Consider the following 9,491-nt stretch of genomic DNA (forward strand, 5'->3'; position numbering starts at 1 on the left):
AGTTAGAGGAAAAGGGAAAGAAGCATTCATGGGTACCTACCAATTGACTCACATTAAAGGATTCTGGAAGCTGTCACAGGATAATTCCACTTACATTCCATAATGTAGCCACATTTAATACTTCACTACAAAGGAAGCTGGCCAGTGTATTTTTATGTTTCTAGGAAGTTGGATATCTCACTAAAAACCCTATTGTAATGGAAGAAAAATAGAACAGATTCTGGAAGAAAACTAGCCATCTTGGGGGTGGCGCCCAAGATGGCCGAATAGGAACAGCTCCAGACTCCAGCTCCCAGCGTGAGCAACACAGAAAATGGGTGATTTCTGCATTTTCAACTGAGGCACTGGGTTCATCTCACTGGGGCATGTTGAACAGTTGATGCTGGTCCACAGGTGCAGCCTGACCAGTGACAGCTGAAGCAGGGTGAGGCATCGCCTCACCTGGGAAGCGCAAGGAGGAAGGGAATTCCTTTTCCTAGCCAAGAGAAATTGAGACACACAACACCTGGAACATCGGGTAACTCCCACACTAATACTGCGCTTTACCAAGGGTCTTAGAAAACGGCACACCAGGAAATTATATCCCACACCTGGCCCAGAGGGTCCCATGCCCAGGGAGCCTCCCTCATTGCTAGCACAGCAGTCTGAGATCTAACTGCAAGGTGGCAGTGAGGCTGGGGGAGGGGCACCTGCTATTGTTGAGGCTTAAGTAGATAAACAAAGCCACCAGGAAGCTGGAATTAGGTGCAGCCCACCACAGCTCAAGGAGGCCTGTCTGCCTCTGTAGACTCCATCCAGCTCTGGGGACAGGGCATAGCTAAACAAAAAGCAGCAGAAACCTCTGCAGATGTAAAAGTCCCTGTCTGACAGTTTTGAAGAGAGCAGTGGTTCTCCCAGCATGGAGGTTGAGATCTGAGAATGGACAGACTGCCTGCTCAACTGGTTCCCTGACCCCTGAGTAGCATAACTGGAAGACATCCCCCACTAGGTGCAGACCGGCACATCACACCTCACACGGCTGGGTACACCCTGAGATGAAGCTTCCAGAGCAAGAATCAGACAGCAACACTCACTCTTCAGCAATATTCTATCTTCTGCAGCCTATGCTGCTGATACTTAGGCAAACAGGGTATGGAGTGAACCTCAAGCAAACTCCAACAGACCTGAAGCTGAGGGTCCTGACTGTTAGAAGGAAACTAACAAACAGAAAGGATACCCACACCAAAACCCCATCAGTACGTCACCATCATCAAAGACCAAAGGTAGAGAAAACCACAAAGATGGGGAAAAAGCAGTGCAGAAAAGCTGGCAATTCAAAAAATCAGAGCTCATCTCCCCCTCCAAAGGAATGCAGCTCATCGTCAGCAACGGAACAAAGCTGGATGGAGAATGACTTTGAGGAGTGGAGAGAAGATGGCTTCAGTCCATCAAACTTCTCAGAGCTAAAGGAGGAACTATGTAACCAGTGCAAAGAAACTAAAAACCTTGAAAAAAGAATGGAGGAATGGATAACTACAATAATCAATGCAGAGAAGACCTTAAAACAACTGATAGAGATGAAAACCACAACATGAGAACTACGTGACAAATGCACAAGCTTCAGCAAATGACTTGATCAACTGGAAGAAAAATTATCAGTGATTGCAGATCAAATGAATGAAATGAAATGAGAAAAAAAATATAGAGAAAAAAGAGTAAAAAGAAATGAACAAAGCCTCCAAGAAATTTGGGATTATGTGAAAAGACCAAATCTACATCTGATTGGGGTGCCTGAAAGTGAGGGGGGAAATGGAACCAAGTTGGAAAAGAACTTCCCCAACCTAGTAAGGCAGGCCAACATTCAAATTCAGGAAATACAGAGAACACCACAAAGATATTCCTTGTGAAGAGCAACTCCAAGACACATAATTGTCAGATTCACCAAAGTTGAAATGAAGGAAAAAATGTTAAGGGCAGCCAGAGAGAAAGGTCGGGTTACCCACAAAGGGAAGCCCATCAGATTAACAACAGATCTCTCGGCAGCAACTCTACAAGCCAGAAGAGAGTGGGGGCCAATATTCAACATTCTTAAAGAAAAGAATTTTCAACCCAGAATTTCATATCCAGTCAAACTAAGTTTCATAAGTGAAGGAGAAATAAAATCCTTTACAGACAAGCAAATGCTTAGAGATTTTGTCACCACCAGGTCTGCCCTATAAAAGATCCTGAAGGAAGCACTAAACATGGAAAGGAATAACCGGTATCAGCCATTGCAAAAACATGCCAAAATCTAAAGTCCATCGATGCTAGGAAGAAACTGCATCAACTAACGAGCAAAATAACCAGCTAATATCATAATGACAGGATCAAGTTGACACATAACAACATTAACCTTAAATGTAAACGGACTAAATTGTCCAATTAAAAGACACAGACTGGCAAATTGGATACAGAGTCAAGACCCATCAGTTTGCTGTATTCAGGAGACCCATCTCACATACAGAGACACACATAGGCTTAAAATAAAGGGATGGGGGAAGATCTACCAAGCAAATGGAAAACAAAAAAAAGCAGGGGTTGCGATCCTAGTCTCTTATAAAATAGACTTTAAACCATCAAAGATCAAAAGAGACAAAGAAGGCCATTACATAATGGTTAAGGGATCAATTCATCAGGAAGAGCTAACTATCCTAAATATATATGCACCCAATACAGGAGCACCCAGATTCAAAAAGCATGTCCTTAGAGACGTACAAAGAGACTTAGACTCCCATACAATAATAATTTATAACACCCCACTGTCAACATTAGACAGATCAGCAAGACAGAAAGTTAACAGGGATATCCAGGAATTGAACTCAACTCTGCACCAAGAGGACCTAATAGACATCTACAGAACTCTCTACCCCAAATCGACAGAATATACATTCTTCTCAGCACCACATCACACTTTTTCCAAAATTGACCATATAGTTGGAAGTAAAGCACTCCTCAGCAAATGTAAAAGAACAGAAATTATAACAAACTGTCTCTCAGACCGTGGTGCAATCAAACTAGAACTCAGGATGAAGAAACTCAATCAAAACTGCTCAATTACATGGAAACTGAAAAACCTGATCCTGAATGACTACTGGGTACAAACAAAATGAAGGCAGAAATAAAGATGCTCTTTGAAACCAATGGGAACAAAGATGCAACATACCAGAATCTCTGGGACACATTTAAAGCAATGTGTACAGGGAAATTTATAGCACTAAATGCCCACAAGAGAAAGCAGGAAAGATCTAAAATTGACACCCTAACATCACAATTAAAAGAAATAGAGAAGCAAGAGCAAAGACATTAAAAAGCTAGCAGAAGGCAAGAAATAACTAAGTTCAGAGCAGAACTGAATGAGATGGAGACCCAAAAACCCTCCAAAAAATCAATAAATCCAGGAGCTGGTTTTTGAAAACATCAACAAAATTGATAGACTGCCAGTTAGACTAATAAAGAAGAAAAGAGAGAAGAATCAAATAGACGCAATAAAAAATGATAAAGGGGATATCACTACAGACCAGACAGAAATACGAACCACCATCAGAGAATACTATAAACACCTCTACATAAACAAACTAGAAAACCTAGAAGAAATGGATAATTTCCGGACACTTACACTCTCCTAAGACTAAACCAGGAAGAAGTTGAATCCCTGAATAGACCAATAGCAGGCTCTGAAATTGAGGCAATAATTACTAGCCTACCAACCAAAAAAATTCCAGGACCAGACGGATTCACAGCCAAATTCTACCAGAGGTAAAAGGAGGAGCTAGTACCATTCCTTCTGAAACTATTCCAATCAATAGAAAAAGAGGGAATCCTCCATAATTCATTTTATGAGGCCAACATCATCCTGATGCCAAAGTCTAGCAGAGACAACAAAAAAAGAGAATTTTAGACTAACATCCCTGATGAACATTGATGCAAAAATCTGCAATAAAATACTGGCAAACCGAATCCAGCAGCACATCAAAAAGCTTATCCACCATGATCAAGTGAGCTTCATCCCTGCGATGCAAGGCTGGTTCAACATACGCAAATCAATACACGTAATCCAGCATATAAACAGAACCAAAGACAAAACCACATGATTATCTCAATAGATGCAGAAAAGGTCTTTGACAAAATTCAACAGCCCTTCATGCTAAAAACTCTCAATAAATTCGGTATTGATGGAACATATCTCAAAATAATAAGAGCTATTTATGACAAACCCACAGCCAATATCATACTGAACGGGCAAAAACCTGAAGCATTCTCTTTGAAAACTGGCACAGGACAGGGATGCCCTCTCTCACCACTCCTATTCAACATAGTGGTGGAAGTTCTGGCTAGGGCAATCAGGCAAGAGAAAGAAATCAAGGGTATTCAGTTAGGAAAAGAAGAAGTCAAATGGCCCCTGTTTGCAGATGACATGATTGTATATTTAGAAAACTCCATCATCTTAGTCCAAAATATCCTTAAGCTGGTAAGCAACTTCATCAAAGTCTCAGGATACAAAATCAATGTGAAAAAATCACAAGCATTCTTATACACCAGTAACAGACAAACAGAGACCCAAATCATGAATGAACTCCCATTCACAATAGCTTCAAAGAGAATAAAATACCTAGGAATCCAACTTACAAGGGATTTAAAGGACCTCTTCAAGGAGAACTACAAACCACTGCTCAGTGAAATAAAAGAGGACACAAACAAATGGAAGAACACACCATGCTCATGGATAGGAAGAATCAATATTGTGAAAATGGCCACACTGCGCAAGGTAATTTATAGATTCAATGCCATCCCCATTAAGCTACCAATGACTTTCTTCACAGAATTGGAAAAAACTGCTTTAAAGTTCATATGGAACCAAAAAAGACCCTGCATTGCCAAGACAATCCTAAGTCAAAAGAACAAAGCTGGAGGCATCATGCTACCTGACTTCAAACTATACTACAAGGCTACAGTAACCAAAACAGCATGGTACTGGTACCAAAACAGAGATATAGACCAATGGAATAGAACAGAGTCCTCAGAAATAATACTATGCATCTACAGCCATCTGATCTTTGACAAACCTGACAAAAACAAGCAATGGGGAAAGGATTCCCTATTTAATAAATGGTGCTGGGAAAATTGGCTAGCCATAAGTAGAAAGCTGAAACTGGATCCTTTCCTTACTCCTTTTACGAATATTAATTCAAGATCGATTAGAGACTTAAATGTTAGACCTAAAACCACAAAAACCCTAGAAGAAAACCTAGGTAATGCCATTCAGGACATAGGCAGGGACAAGGACTTCATGTCTAAAACACCAAAAGCAAATGCAACAAAAGCCACAATTGACAGATGGGATCTAATTCAACTAATGAGTTTCTGCACAGCAAAAGAAACTACCATCAGAGTGAACAGGCAACCTACACAATGGGAGAAAATTCTTGCAATCTACTCATCTGACAAAGGGCTAATATCCAGAACCTACAAAGAACTCAAACAAATTTACAAGAAAAACCAAACAACCCCATCAAAAAGTGGGCAAAGGATATGAACAGACATTTCTCAAAAGAAGACATTCATACAGCCAACAGACACATGAAAAAATGCTCATCATCACTGGCCATCAGAGAAATGCAAATCAAAACCACAATAAGATACCATCTCACACCAGGTAGAACAGCAATCATTAAAAAATCAGGAAACAACAGGTGCTGGAGAGAATGTGGAGAAACAGGAACACTCTTACACTGTTGGTGGGACTGTAATCTAGTTCAACCACTGTGGAAAACAGTGTGGCGATTCCTCAAGGATCTAGAACTAGAAATATCATTTGACCCAGACATCCCATTACTGGTGATATACCCAAAGGCTTATAAATCATACTGCTATAAAGACACATGCACACGTATGTTTATTGTGGCACTATTCACAATAGCAAAGACTTGGAATCAACCCAAATGTCCATCAGTGACAGATGGATTAAGAAAATGTGGCACATATACACCATGGAATACTATGCAGCCATAAAAAGGATGAGTTCTTGTCCTTTGTAGGGACATAGATGCAGCTGGAAACCATCATTCTCAGCAAACTATCGTAAGAACAGAAAACCAAATATCGCATGTTCTCACTCATAGGTGGGAACTGAACAATGAGATCACTTGGACACAGGAAGGGGAACATCACACACCGGGTCCTATTGTAGGGAGGGGGTAGGGGGAGGGATAGCATTAGGAGACATACCTAACGTAAATGATGAGTTAATGGGTGCAGCACACCAACATGGCACATGTATACATACGTAACAAACCTGCACATTGTGCACATGTACCCTAGAACTTAAAGTATAATAATAAAAAATAGAACACTAGCCATCTCTGCCACTACTATCTCACAAACACTCACAAGTAACACTCAGATTTACTAATCTCCTCTCTTTCATGAATGTAATCCCCTGGTGACAAATGGCATCTAGGAGTAGAGATAGATCAGCATGGATGTAGAAAACAACTTAAAGAGCATTACTTACTGCCAGTGGGTCACTGGTGCTATACTGATAAATAAAAAGCAGAATACTCCTTGAAGAAATAGTAACCCATTTTTCAATCAGTCAACATATGCTGGACAACAGTGATGTTAACAACACTGTTTAGGTGCCATGCAGGTCATAACAAACTTATTTTGGACAGTTTACAATGTAATTGGAATGATGGCATATACACATAAAATGTCATACAATCCAATAACTATTAATAACAAAGCAGGAGATGTGACAAGTCTGCATATGATTAAGTGATTCACTACTAGTATAGAAAGAAATGGAGATTTCTACTTCAGATGTTATGGTGGCTGGGAATTTGGAGGGATTGATTAACCTTTTGAAAACAACTAAAAATACTGGGTTAAACATAAAATGTCATGTTAAAAATATGTATGATATAAAAAAGTAAAGTATTATCAATCAAAACTAAGTGGAAAAGAGAATCTAAATAGTAAACAAATAACTAAAGCTGCTTTTGTCATAGACATAGTTTCTGAAGCAATAAACTTGATTTTCATTTTCACAGCCTCATGGACTCAGCTGGATTAAAAATAAAGCAGAGTTAACCCAGGTTAGGAAGCCTGTAAGAGATACTTCCCAACCAATAATTTGAGACCCCAAGTGGCTACACACTCAGTGAAAGTGAATCAGAAATAAGCTCATCCCACCTTCTATTTTCCCTACCTATAAGGAGCTACAAGGAAACATGTCTTGATACCAAAGACAGCAAAAGGGATAAATCTTCTCTGAAAAGTTTTAATCATAAGCCAACCTTGGTATAGATTTATAGCTCTAATTCATATGACCTATGTGGTCTGAAAGACCTTAGACTGTAAATTTAGTTTAGAGTGATCCTAGGCACAGCTCCCTCGGATATTTGACAGAAACAAACAATAGTCATCTCTGGATTTCATCTTTATTTTCATTTTTATCCCAGGACTCAAAGTATTCCTACAAATAATTTCCCAAGAAAAATGAGCAACTCGGAATTAAAACTATGTACCCACTGAAACAAGGCCCCATTAGAAGAAAAAAAGCCAAAACAGATGAGACTTAAGCTATTAGAATCATTAGGTATATATTATAAAATACTTATTAAAGAGGAGAATTAATATATCTATGAGGAGTTATATAAAGTAACCCAGCAACTCTGAGAAAGGATAAAGTTGATATTCTGGAATTTTAAAAAATATTTCTATTTACATTTTAAAAATCAGTTGATGTGTTCATGAGCAGATTAAACACAGCTGAGGAGAAAATTAAGCAGCGTAAAATAGATTAGAAGAAACTGATTCAGCTGGTCATTTGGGGTGACAAACATTTCATCTTAGAACGATGGCCCAATTTGTCCATAACTTTGTAGTGAAGGCCTCAATGCTGATGAATGCTGCTGTGACTTATTTGAAACCTTCATTGGCCACATTTTGGTACAATACCAAGGTTGAGCTGGTTCCTCCCCGCCCTGCTAATATCCCTAGAACTATTCAGAGCCTTAAAAAATAGTAGTGCCCAAATTTTTAGTTTCAAACAACTCAGTTAAGGAAGCTGTGCTGAACGGTTTGGTGGCCTCTGAGGTGTGGATGTGCTTTTATATTGGAGAGATGAGAGGCAAGTGTGGTATCACTGGCTACAATGTTTAAAGACCAAACTTTAATATTTAATTATATTTGATTTATTATTTGAGTGTTCTTGGACCATGTGTGATAAGATTGCTATCTGATTAAAATGTGTTAAAAAAAATGAAACTCCCTTATGCAACATAAAGAAATAAATAAATGGGGGTTGGGTGTAGACAAAGGAAAGTTAAGAGAAATTAAGGATAGAATTAGAGTTAGCATGTATAACACATTTTTTATCAGAGCCCCAGAAGGAGAGGTAAGAGAGATTGAGGCAGAGGCAATATTTGGGAAGATAATCATGAAAAATATTCTAGAAGTGGTAAGAGACATCAATCTTTAGATTAAAGAAGCCTAATACATCCCTACCCAGGAGAAATGGCACATTATAGTAAACAAGGACAACACCAAAGACAAAGAGAAGATATTAAAGAAGCTAGAGAAAAACAAAATATTACTTTCAAAAGATCAATAGTCAGACTGAGAGCTAACTTCTCAAGAACATTAGTGAAACCAAAAGATAATGGAATGATACTTTTAATGGGCTGAAAAAATTGAATTTCAATGTAGAATTCTATATCCAAAGAAAACATATTTTTTCAAAAGGGGGAAATAATGGCATTTTTTTTGCAAGCAAAAATTAAGAAAGTTTACCAGTAGCAGATCTTTACTAATAAAATTTTAGATCACATTCTTCAGAAAAAAATGAAAGTGATCCCAGTGGAATGTCAGAAAAGCAAGAAAAAATAAAACAGCAAAGAGTAAACATAAATGAATTTTTACTATATAAAGCCAATAATAATCATAATGCATTATTGAGGATAAAAATAAAATTAAGATGTATAGCAAAATAGCATGAATCAAGAGAAAAGTAATGGAATTAAGGCATTTTAAGACTTGTATTGCTTGGGAAAGAGGTAAAGGTATCTTTTGACATTAACTTCTGATGTGTTAATTATTTACATTATAACTTCTACGAAAGTGACTAAAAGAAAGGAAACATAATGTCCAACTTTCAAAGTACTAAAGGGGAATAATGAAATAATCAGAAATACTCCTAAAAAGGCAAGAAAGGAGAAAAAAGATAGAACAATTTGAAACACTGGTAATTTCATCATCTATATGCACTAAATGTTCTGTTTAAAAAACAAAATAATTATGATATATTTTTGAAATTCCAACAATTTATTAGTTATAAGAGATACATTCTTTGCCCACTTTTTGAGACATTTATGCAGCCAACAGACACATGAAAAAATACTCATAATCACTGACTATCAGAGAAATGCAAATCAAAACCACAATGAGATACCATCTCACACCAGTTAGAATGG

The 9,491-nt window shown here is 38.1% G+C and overlaps 1 pseudogene; it reads left to right on the forward strand.

Annotated features, from left to right (window-relative positions):
- Window positions 1–7,876: 7,876 nt before the first annotated feature.
- Window positions 7,877–8,181, forward strand: LOC111552615 (annotated as a pseudogene).
- Window positions 8,182–9,491: the final 1,310 nt, after the last annotated feature.

Source organism: Piliocolobus tephrosceles, chromosome 3 (assembly GCF_002776525.5).
Source record: "Piliocolobus tephrosceles isolate RC106 chromosome 3, ASM277652v3, whole genome shotgun sequence".
Lineage (NCBI taxonomy): Eukaryota > Metazoa > Chordata > Mammalia > Primates > Cercopithecidae > Piliocolobus > Piliocolobus tephrosceles.